Source organism: Herpailurus yagouaroundi, unplaced genomic scaffold (genome assembly GCF_014898765.1).
Source record: "Herpailurus yagouaroundi ecotype Mexico unplaced genomic scaffold, PumYag 159, whole genome shotgun sequence".
Taxonomy (NCBI): Eukaryota; Metazoa; Chordata; class Mammalia; order Carnivora; family Felidae; genus Herpailurus; species Herpailurus yagouaroundi.
Window position 1 is genome coordinate 23,195,400 of NW_024412400.1, and position 10,948 is coordinate 23,206,347.

A 10,948-nucleotide genomic window follows, 5' to 3' on the forward strand; every position below is an offset into this window, starting at 1 on the left:
CACACAAACACACACACACACATATAAATACAAATATATATATATATATATATATATATATATATATATGTATATATAAGTAAATTTGGCCTATGGCTCCGAAACACTGATGAATCTAATTGGAATTCAGCTAGTTTTTTTAATTAAACTTTATCTCCTAATCACTACCTCCAAAAGTCTTAGCCCAGCAGTCAACTTTATAGGAGCTAACAAAAGCAATACTAATAGACCTACTGACAATCTATATTAAAATTTTGAAATGTCTTGGCAGGTTAGAAATCCCAGGCTTTGTGTCTGATCTTCCAGGAATGAGATAATTTTGCCTTTATCTATCCATCAGTTCAGCTCAACACATACATGGGGTAGGAAGACCCAACAAAGGAGATACACGCTAGCTCCTAATTTAAGTACTAGGGATAAAGGCAGGTCATGGCACTTGCCCTTTGGATAGATAGGCATTTAACAATTACTGGACAGTGTGATCCATGCAACACAAGAGATGTGAATGAGGTGCTGAAGTAGTTTAGAGGGAGCAGCAATGAACTTCATCTGAAGTAAGGCACTGAGGTCAGCTTCACAAAAAGAAATAATGCCTGAGCGTAACTAAGAAGGAAGAGAATAGATTTGGACAAAAAGGAAATAGAATGCGAAAAGGTACAAAATAGAACAACCTGTTTAAGTAATGCTCCTTTGTTTGTGTTGCTGGAAGATGATGTGACAGGGAGGCCATACAAGTAAAGCTGAGGAGAAAGGCACAGGACCGAGAGTGGAGAATCCTGGACTAAGGCCTGGGAACAGGCTACAGAGGGAATCAGGAGTACAGAACTCGCAAAACTGGATAGTTATTCAGGTTCTACAGACCTGATGACAAGCATCAGTCATCAAGGAGACTGAAAGAATGTGAAAACACAACTGAAAAGCCAGCACCTCCAAGGACAACAATCTGTGTCTTATTCTTTCAGGAAGACCGCCTCCATTATATTAGCAGAAGAATAGTACATATGAATTACTAGGCAACACAGGTTCTCAAAAATTAAATGTCATATTCAAAGATAATTTCAACTTCAAATTTAGCTTGATTCCCAACAACAAGTTTTCCTTCTTCAGGCTTTAATTTTGAAGATTAAATATTCGTTCATGGAAAGGCCTCAACAGAGCTCCTTGGCAGGCACATCTCTGAGTTCTTTACACGACAACAAAGGCAAAGCAGCTTTGTGTGAATACCTATTTTACTTGTCCCATTTTTATTTCCTTGATTAATAATTTTATCTAATCTTCTGCTAATTTTATAGAAGATTGGGTAGGGATGATGAGTTTGGAGGGCTGAATTCCTACTTGTGTTAAATAAAAAAGTATGTGGGTTGTTGCTCTTCAATAAGTCATTTGAAAAAATAACGACTGGATGTGCCAAATCTCGCTTAACACCCCTTTCTGAAAGGAAAATAAAACCCTTAAATATTTACACAAAACCTAATCATAAGTGTGCAAGCATTTTAGGTGGTTGAAAATGCATGGTCTGGACTGGGAAAAAACAGAATGAGAAGTTGATATGCTGTTTCCAGCAAATAAAGCAAGAGGTCAACAACCTTTAGGTCATAGTCAAGGTGAAGAGTGCTTATAGACATTTTTGAGAGGTCTCAGGTTTGGCCAGTGGACAAGGAACAAAGAAATAAAAAGAGGAGTGAAGGAAAGAAGAGGGAAAAAAAGCGAGAAGGAACAAGAATACTTGTTGACTTTCTCTGACTCTCATCCAGAAATAGCAATTTACTAGAAGTAGCATGGAGTTGTGAGAAAGACTGGGCGATATAAATTGTTAGGCTTGGATTCAAGTTTTGGCCTCTCTCCTCCTAGTAACATGCCCCTTGCATAGTCACTGAACCTCTCTGGATCTGTTCTGTATTTGTGCATTCACAGGAGCACCAATCACATAGTCTTGTTGAGATGGTTAAATGAGATAATGTGCTCAAGGTCAAGGTACAGTGGCTGCACAAAGATGGTGATCAATAAATGTTAGTCCTGTAGCTTTCACCAACCCTATTAATAGAACTGTGAAGATTACCCAACCTAGAGGAACTGAAATTCATGACCAAGGAATCTTGGTCTTTAAAGATCCAGTCTCCAAATTTGAGTAACCATTACATCATCATGATGAAACCAGCAGTGAATAATCCCCCATAGACCTTACAGTCTAGAAGAGAAGTAAGTTAATAGGTTTAAAGACACGAGGAATGCTATACAGTGGGAAGCACAGGGTATGACAGAATCAAGGAACAGAAAGACCCTTCCTTATCTGTCTGAGGAGCCAATCACGTGTCCAGGAAGAACTAACCTGAGTCTAAGAAATAAAGAGGAAGAGGGAATGAATTATTTGGGCAAAATGGGGAAAAAAACTCTGGCATCGAGGGAAAAGAGGATGGTGAGCTTGCCGGTCTATAAAGAATGCAGAATAGCTGGAGCATGGAAATGAGGTGACTTCAGCCTTTTGCATCTAAAGAATGATGGTCAAGCCATTCAATCCTTTTTCTTCACTTGATTCTTTTTTTTCTCTATTTACCAAGTAACTTTAAATAGTAATAAAAAAAATAGTACCAATAAAACAGTCTTTCTCTTCTGAATGGAGGAATCTTAACCCCAGGTCACATTTGCTAATTCCTACCTAGTCAGAAAACATGTAGAAGTTGTGAAATGAGCCAGTTCTAGAACATATACCATTCTACACTCTGTCCCCAAAGGAAACACTGGTAAGTGTAGGTTTAAACCGTGTAGGTGAGAGTTGAGTGATTTCCTAGCTCAGAGCGAATAAAGACCACCTTTCTACGGTCTCTAGTCTCATCATTTTTTTTTAAATTTTTTTTAACGTTTATTTATTTTTGAGACAGAGAGAGACAGAGCATGAACGGGGGAGGGTCAGAGAGAGGGAGACACAGAATCTGAAACAGGCTCCAGGCTCTGAGCTGTCAGCACAGAGCCCGACGCGGGGCTCGAACTCATGGACCGTGAGATCATGACCTGGGCCGAAGTCAGCCGCTTAACCAACTGAGCCACCCAGGCGCCCCTAGTCTCATCATTTTTAACTTGCTTGCTGAAACTCATCCTGTATGTGGCAAAGGAGAAAGGGACCAGCATGCATTTTTTTCCTACAGACTAGAGCTACTGTGAAAATGCAGAAATTGTCCATCTTCCACAGGAAGGACCGGAGGGAAGGAGCATAGGAGAGATGAGATGAAAAGTTCCCACTCAAAGGAATATGGTGAAGATAGGTAAATGTTATATCATCAGATTATGGAATCCTTGTAAGTCAGGGGTTCCGTAAAGGGTCTGATAGCAAATATTTTCAGCTTTGTGGGTCATATATATAGTCTCTGCTGCAACTACTCAGTTCTGCCATCATACCATGAAAGCAGCCATAGACAATAGGTAAATGCATGGATGTCACTGTGTTTCAATAAAACTTTATTTATAAAAAAGGTGGGCCAGATTTAGCCCATGGTCTGTAGTTTGCCAGTCTCTGCTGAAGTAAAGGTATAGTTACATTAAATACAATTTACTTAAGTTATCGAAAATTTTCACACCCCAGCAGTCCGCAGAGGCAGTTTCTGTGGGTCTCGTGTAATGTATTGCTCACTTCGACTTCAGAGAGACCCTCAGGAAAGAGCGGAAGCATTCCGCATTAAGGGAAACCAATCCACAGAGTCGGTGTTTACACATGGAATCATATTTGTAAAATAGAGCATCAGATAGAACTACTTTTCGTCATCAAATGATGGAAATTGTAACGTAAGCTTTATTTAGCCCAAATTTTGGTCTGATGAATCCCCGCTGATACCCACATTGGCATCGAGACCGTATGTCACCTATCCAATAACTTTGAAGGAACCATTGTGTCTTTTCACGTAAATCTTGCTAAGCTCATGGATCACTGACCAGCTTTAGGTGATGTGTGGCATGTCCATTCATCCCCGAATACACACAACGGGCTCATCCACCCTATTTCCTTCTGAGATTTTATTCATAACGTGACTCGTGAGCACGCACTCACCAATTTCAAACCAAGGTAGCCTGACAATTTTTTTTTTCCCTGTCAAGATGCCAAAAGCATTTAGAGTGCTTTACCAACGTCCCACTTGCCAAATTTCCATTTTAACATCAAAGCCGTTGGAACCCGGAGACAAAGCACAAAGCCCTCTCAGCCAGTCAACTCCTATTGTTCTGTTTTACACGGGTTAAAAAAATAAATAAATGAATGGCGAAACAGATTGTTTTTGAAACTGATAACACAATTTGTTCTCCGGCTTCATATGTTAGATTTCCGCCTGCAGCAAATATTTACAGCAGAGTTTTAACCCTCTCAAAATCAGCTCGGTTATGTAAGAGCTGCAACTGTTTTTCACACAGTACCCTTGACGATGTGGCTCTACGAGAGAAAAAGTAGTGACCTCAGCCACCATCCTATGTGCACGGTCAAGGTTTAGTTACAAGGAGACGCGCAGATGGAAAACATAGTCAAAAACTTGTCGTCAATTATTTAGCATTCCCATAAACCATTAGATGGTCAAAAATATCTTTAATTGATTCCATCGCTACCTATGCTACTTATTATTTATTACTATAACAAACTTCTCCATGGGAACAGCTAATTGTACCTCCCTGGTGGCCACTTCAAGTGGAATAAACCCTGCACAGTGCAGCCTAAGATACGCTGAAAGGTCTTCAGCTTTGGGGATTTGATTAAAACTGTATTACATGAACACATCAGCAACCATTGCCAAAACAAAACACTAATTTAAAAAATCCTTCTGCTTTACTGCTTAACACAATTGAAAGGAGCTTTGTGTGCATGTGTGCATGTGTGTGTGCGTGCGTGTGTATGAGAGAGAGAGAGAGAGAGAGACAGACAGACAGACAGACAGACATGGGGAGTGGCAGCAGAAGGAGGGGGTTGCATATGTTGTCTCCTCTGCAGACAATCGTGTGGATGGAAATAATGCAGCATTCTGTGGCACACTAAGGCAAAATGAGTACATTTTGGTACCACTAAGGCAAAATGGTGCATGATGGGTACAGGTAAAATTTCTCATGATAGGACTCATGACCTCATGCTAGGACTGCAAACGATTGTACCAGAAAGCCAATGGTAGCAAAAGCGAGTATCTGGCCCAGCCTCCCCTAAACACACACATACAATCATGCATACTTGCGTGCACACACACACACACACACACACACACACACCTTTAAAGAAGCATAATTGTTAATCTGCTCTTTAGTAGAAAAGACAGATGTTATGGAAATAGTAAGCCACACTCTGCTAAGAGTGTTCTGTGGGAAGAGATTCCATAGGCAGCATTCTACACGGGAAGATTTAGACAATTAAGCAACCGTTGTGAGGCATGCAGATGAATAACACATGCTAAATTAAATCAATACCAAACACTGTGTTGGAAATAGGTTAATTGTTTATTTTAAACTTCGTGGAAGGGAAAAAAAAAAGTAAGCAACAGTGGAATTTGTCAACGACTCGAAGCAGTTTACTGGCCTAGATTTACCACCGCAGCCCAGAGAACAGAATGCCCCACGAAGTCCTATCGAGAGGTCTTTTAAAAACATGTCTTCGCTTACGACGATTCCAAATTCGTTTCCAAGAAGGTGGTGAGTGAGTATGGAATTCTTAGAAACTTAAAGACCAAGACATTGAAATATTGCCCTGTAATTACAGCTCCTCAGGCTGAGCCTAAGGCCCTAAGGGGAATGTGTGCCTCAGTTTACCGCATTTATTCATGTAGACCTAGAGAATGAGAGCAGAGGCCCTCTGCCATTTCTTGTCGGACCTGGTTGATAAGACAAGAGCCTCTGCAACATTATGTGAAGGAATCAAAGGCAACAGTTGCCAAGAGATGCCTTTATGTCATTCCAAAGAGTTGTAAATTTTAAATGTCGTGATGCACCGAAGGGCCCATAGCTGATGGATTTCCTCAAGGTAATGTTTATGTGTATTGAGTGAACGAATACAAGCTCTGAGTTAAAACAACAGACAGAGAAACAGGGTGATAGCCTGTATGTTCTATACGTCTATTCAATAACCCCAAATGCTAATTTTTGCATTCAGAAGAAACAGGAAAGGGAGCGAGACACTCTTTCCCCGAGTGTCTGAAGACCGTTTCCGTGCTAGATGCTTGTATGTGAATTCTTGCGCTTTCTCCTGTCTGCGAGAGAGGAACGGTAATCCCATTTCACAGGTAAGGAAACTGAGATTCCAAAGGATTAAAGGACTTGTCTAAGATCACACACTGGCCAGTGATGGAGTTGGGCCATGAAACCTAGGTCTGGCTGACTCTGTAGCTCCAGACCTTTCTGTTACCATGGCAACCTGCTGAAAACAGTCTCTGAGGATGTCCAGGTTGTAGCTCCGAGCCTGTCTTAAGATCATCCATACGCTTCATGACCTGTGTTAGCTATATAGAGCAGAGAAGCTCTTCTCTAAAGTAACCCGAAGGTAAGTGAACATGTGTTTTCCCTACTCATCTCATCACGCTAGTACCAGGATGATTTGGCCAAATTGAAGTAATGATATTGGACTCACTAGGCACTTAGTATTAATTTTTCTATCTTTCATGTAGTTTTTAGATTTATACCCCTTCTACTCACAAACTGATCAAAATTGACCTACAGGGTAGGTAGTCTCTGATATAATAGTTAGTTGGTTTCTTTGGAAAAGGGTCAGTTAATATAGGAAATTATAAACAACAGTCAGATAGCTTAATCATTTCATTTTACCTTAAATACACAAATGCACATTCATTCACTCATATTTGAACATAAGATAGAAATCTTTTCTTTGAATATGTGGCTCCACTCAAAATTGACCACTGCCTGCAGTTTCAAGTTTTGGTTGCCTTAAAATGAAGGAACAACTTAAAGATACTTTCAAAACAACCAGGATATGGAATTCTTGTAGGTAACTGGTTTTCTCCCCAAGCATTTCCACTTTCTTCACTGATGCCTAATTCCGCATCATTATTTTTAGCAACTTAATGTTATTGAATCTTTCCGAAGCATACAACTTTGTTTTCATAAAAATGATTCCATTTCTTTTTGCACGAATATTTCAAACCTTATGAAATATTTAATTAAAATTTGTATTATAATAATTGCTATAATACAACTGGGATAAACTAGCTCAGGATCAAGCATAACTGCCTCCTGGTAAACATTCTGCTCAACTGCTGGGACATAAACTCACAGGCTCACATCACTCAGAATTTTTTTCCAGACTAACTGGAGAATACCAATTAATGCAGCACACTGGTTATGGAATAGTGTCAATTAAGAAAATAATCATAAATAAGACAGGAGTATTTACGCTAAAGGCATACGTGTTATTGGGCTCCTATTGTGACCTGCTAATTGGAGTTGGGACTTGAGTGCCCTGGCAGTAAAGTCAAAAAGGGAAACGTGTTGTTTTACTGTTAGAGTTCCACTCCATTGACCCATGATGTAAAGAGCCTGCTTCACCCTGGCTCTGAACCATCTCAAACTCAGTGAGAACTGGTTTTGGAGATAGATTATTTATGTCCTCACCACCAACAAATGGGGTAGAGGGGGCCTTGTGGAGTTACTGTTATATCATCTTTCAGATTTCTCATTAGTGACATAAATCATGGCATTAATTTGCGGTTCCTATGTTAGATCTCCAGACACTAGGGTAATTTTATGGCTATCATTATCATATGTGTCCTTTGTTCTTGATGAAGTAAGGAAGGGGGTGGGTGAATGGGGAAGTGGAAGAACACTTATTTTCCTTGCCTTCACTTTGGGACGTCCTGGCTGGTTTCCATCTTGTCCCTTCTCCATCAATTGTTCTTCTGGGATAGCATTCCACTAAGGCGGGGCACTTGAAACAGGTATGGAAAATATACACTTTCGCCTGTAGAGATAAATTTAGGTAAACTGAGTCTTAGGAGTCAGGAAGGTATTCATCCCATATTTTGGTATTCATCCCATAAAAGGTATTTTGGGTCCCCCCCCCCCAAAAATATTTTGTTAATAGGAGACAATGTATTCAAGCCGGACTTTGTCAATAAATTCACAAGCACACAAAACGAACAGAAAAATGAATGGCACTTCTGTTCTTAGAAAGACTAAGATTCAAAGACTGATAAATGAAGAGAATAGGAAGCAGATTCCTTCTGAGTCCTAGAAGAAATGGTTGTTTTGTTTACTCCTCACAAGAGTGCCCGACACATATTACATGCCACGTAAGCATCAGCCACTATTGCTAATCTTGCACCCTCTGTTAACCGTGCCCGTTCAAGCAGAGGCTGTGTGATCCCTTGGCAGGGATGTAACAGAGAAGATTCAAGCATTGGAAGAGTGTTGACAACAATACATTCGACCAAGATATTCTGGGGTGATGGTCCTACACAATATATATATTCCCATCTATATATTTCTATTGAATTTCTAAATTATGAATATGAGGAATGCTTTTAAGGTGTTTCCTTCCTTTGCATTTCATTTTTGTTTCCCCCCGCCCCCGAAACCTACCGCCCAATGCCCGGGATTCCTCATCTCAGCCAATGGCAACAGTGATCATCCAGTTTTGCAAGCTGGAAATGTGGAAATTATTCTGGATTGCTAATTTCGCCTTCCTGCCATTCTCAGTCCATCCACAGGTCCTACTGGTTCTGCTTCTGCTTATCAATCTCGCGTTTTCCAGCTCCTGTCCATCTCCGTTCCCAGCACCCTCACCACCACCTCTGCTTGCCTAGACAATCAGAACCATCTCCTAACCATGCAAGAATTTGCCAGCTTTCATCCTTTCCCCTCTCCAATCTATAATATCGCAGCAGCCAAAATTATAGTCTTAAAAACAAAAACAGATTATGGCTCTTTTCTGTTTAGAAAAACTCCCAGCTCCTTCCTGCCTCCAGGTCTGCTGTTTCTGAGCTGATTTTTACAGTCTTCGTGTGGATAGTTCTTTCTCATCTTCCAGGTTTCAGAATAAATGTCACCTCCCCAGTGGGGCCTCATGATCCATCGTTTCCAAAACTGGTCCCCCACTCTCTCTCATATTTGTTTCTCTCCTAGTGTTTATCATCATAATTATTTGTTTGTTTTTAATCTGTGTATTCTACTACAAAATTTAAGGTACATCAGAGAGGGGACGTGTTTGTCTCATTCATCACTTTATCCCTATAGCATATAATGAGCTCTCCATAAATATTTGCTGAATGAATGGCTAAATAAATAAATGAATGAGGTGGGTCAGTTGTCATAAACACTTGGGGCTGCCTTTAAGGAGATGGAAATAAGAGGAAATGGAAACTGAGAAACGTATCATGTGAAACAAACACTGAAGGTTTTGGCTTCCTTGTGTGAGGGATGGTGACTTACTCATTTCTAGTTTCTAGTACTTAGCACAGCGCCTGGAACAGCACACAGGCTTCAGAAGCACCTGCTCCGTGAATGAATGAAGTAGCGGATGATGGGAACTTGAAGCTAGAAATGATTTAAACCTCGCCGTTTGGATGAACAGCTCTGTGCAAACACATGGAAGTTGCTTTGCAATTAACAGTATTGTTGAAGATGTCATTATTCGGGCAGTGATTAAGAATCCTTTTATTAGAATTCATTGTTTCATACAGGGAGAACAGGAGCCAGGCTTCTGTTCATCAATTTTTAACCTAGTTATGCCTCTGTCTTCTTTCATGATCGTGAACAGCTCCCTCAACCGCTTGGAATCTCAGTTCTTTTTCTTTTTTGAATGTTTGGTCATTAACGCTACAATCTGATTAATAACTGGGCTAATACTACGGATAGCGTGAATCTTACTATTAGGATTATTATTAATATTAATGTTAGAAAATTAATGTGAGAAACTTACAATGTGGAAATGGTTTTCTGATATTATTACACTTAAGTATATTTGCAATTATCTTGAAAATAAGACCACAGTCTCAGAAACAAGGCTTTTTTGTTTGCGTGGACTCTTAATCGAGGAAGAGAAGACTGAAACCCAACCAGAAGCAAAGGCCTATCACACCTCAGTTCTTAACATATCAATCTTTAAAGATTCTCTTTTATTATAAGTAAACCCCAACCCTCACCCACACAAGCGTTCCAGAATTTATCTGGGAATCCACTGGAAAGGGAGGCTCAACACAAACACACATCACAATGTTGATGACAAACATTTGAAAAGCTGTTCTTGTATATTTGGAATCACGGAACATCTCCACAAGCAAGGCAAAATATACATCTGGAAGGAGATTCTGGAAGGTATACATTTAGGAAGAAAGGGAGCTACAGGCTTCATGAAAAAGAACAAAAGGAAGCTAATTTCAGCTTCCTGACATTCTCATTCCATCAGCTGGTCCTACTAATTCTACCTCCAATGTCTGTCTTGCATATTCCAGCTCCTCTCCACCTTTTTCAGGTATTCAATTTGGTCATACCGCTCTCTGAAAATCCTTCAAGGGCTCCCTGTTGGGTCCAGAATAATATCTAAACACAACCCTCTAGGACGTGTGAGAGTCTTCGTGATTAAAAGTCAGTATAGTGTATGAATGCCAAAGCTAGACTGCTTAGGTTTGAATCTTAGCTCTGACACTTTCGTCCTGTGTGACCTCGGGCAAGTTACTCAACCTCTCCGTGCCTTACATTCTTCATGTGTAACATGTGAACTATGGTAAGAATGGACTCATAAGACCAAATATGTCAATTCATGCAGAACATTTAGGATAATGTCTGGCACATTATCAACACTCTGTTTTATATTTTGTTATGATTTATGATGGGCTGGTAAGGTGTATTAGCAGATTGCCGCTGGATATTGGGTTGCCTTGATCAGGAATCAGCAGTGATCAAGCTACTTTTGTTTGAGTGGCTCTGGGCTTTATCGCAAAAAAAAAATGTGAAAAAGAGATAAAATGAATGAACTCTGGGCTGA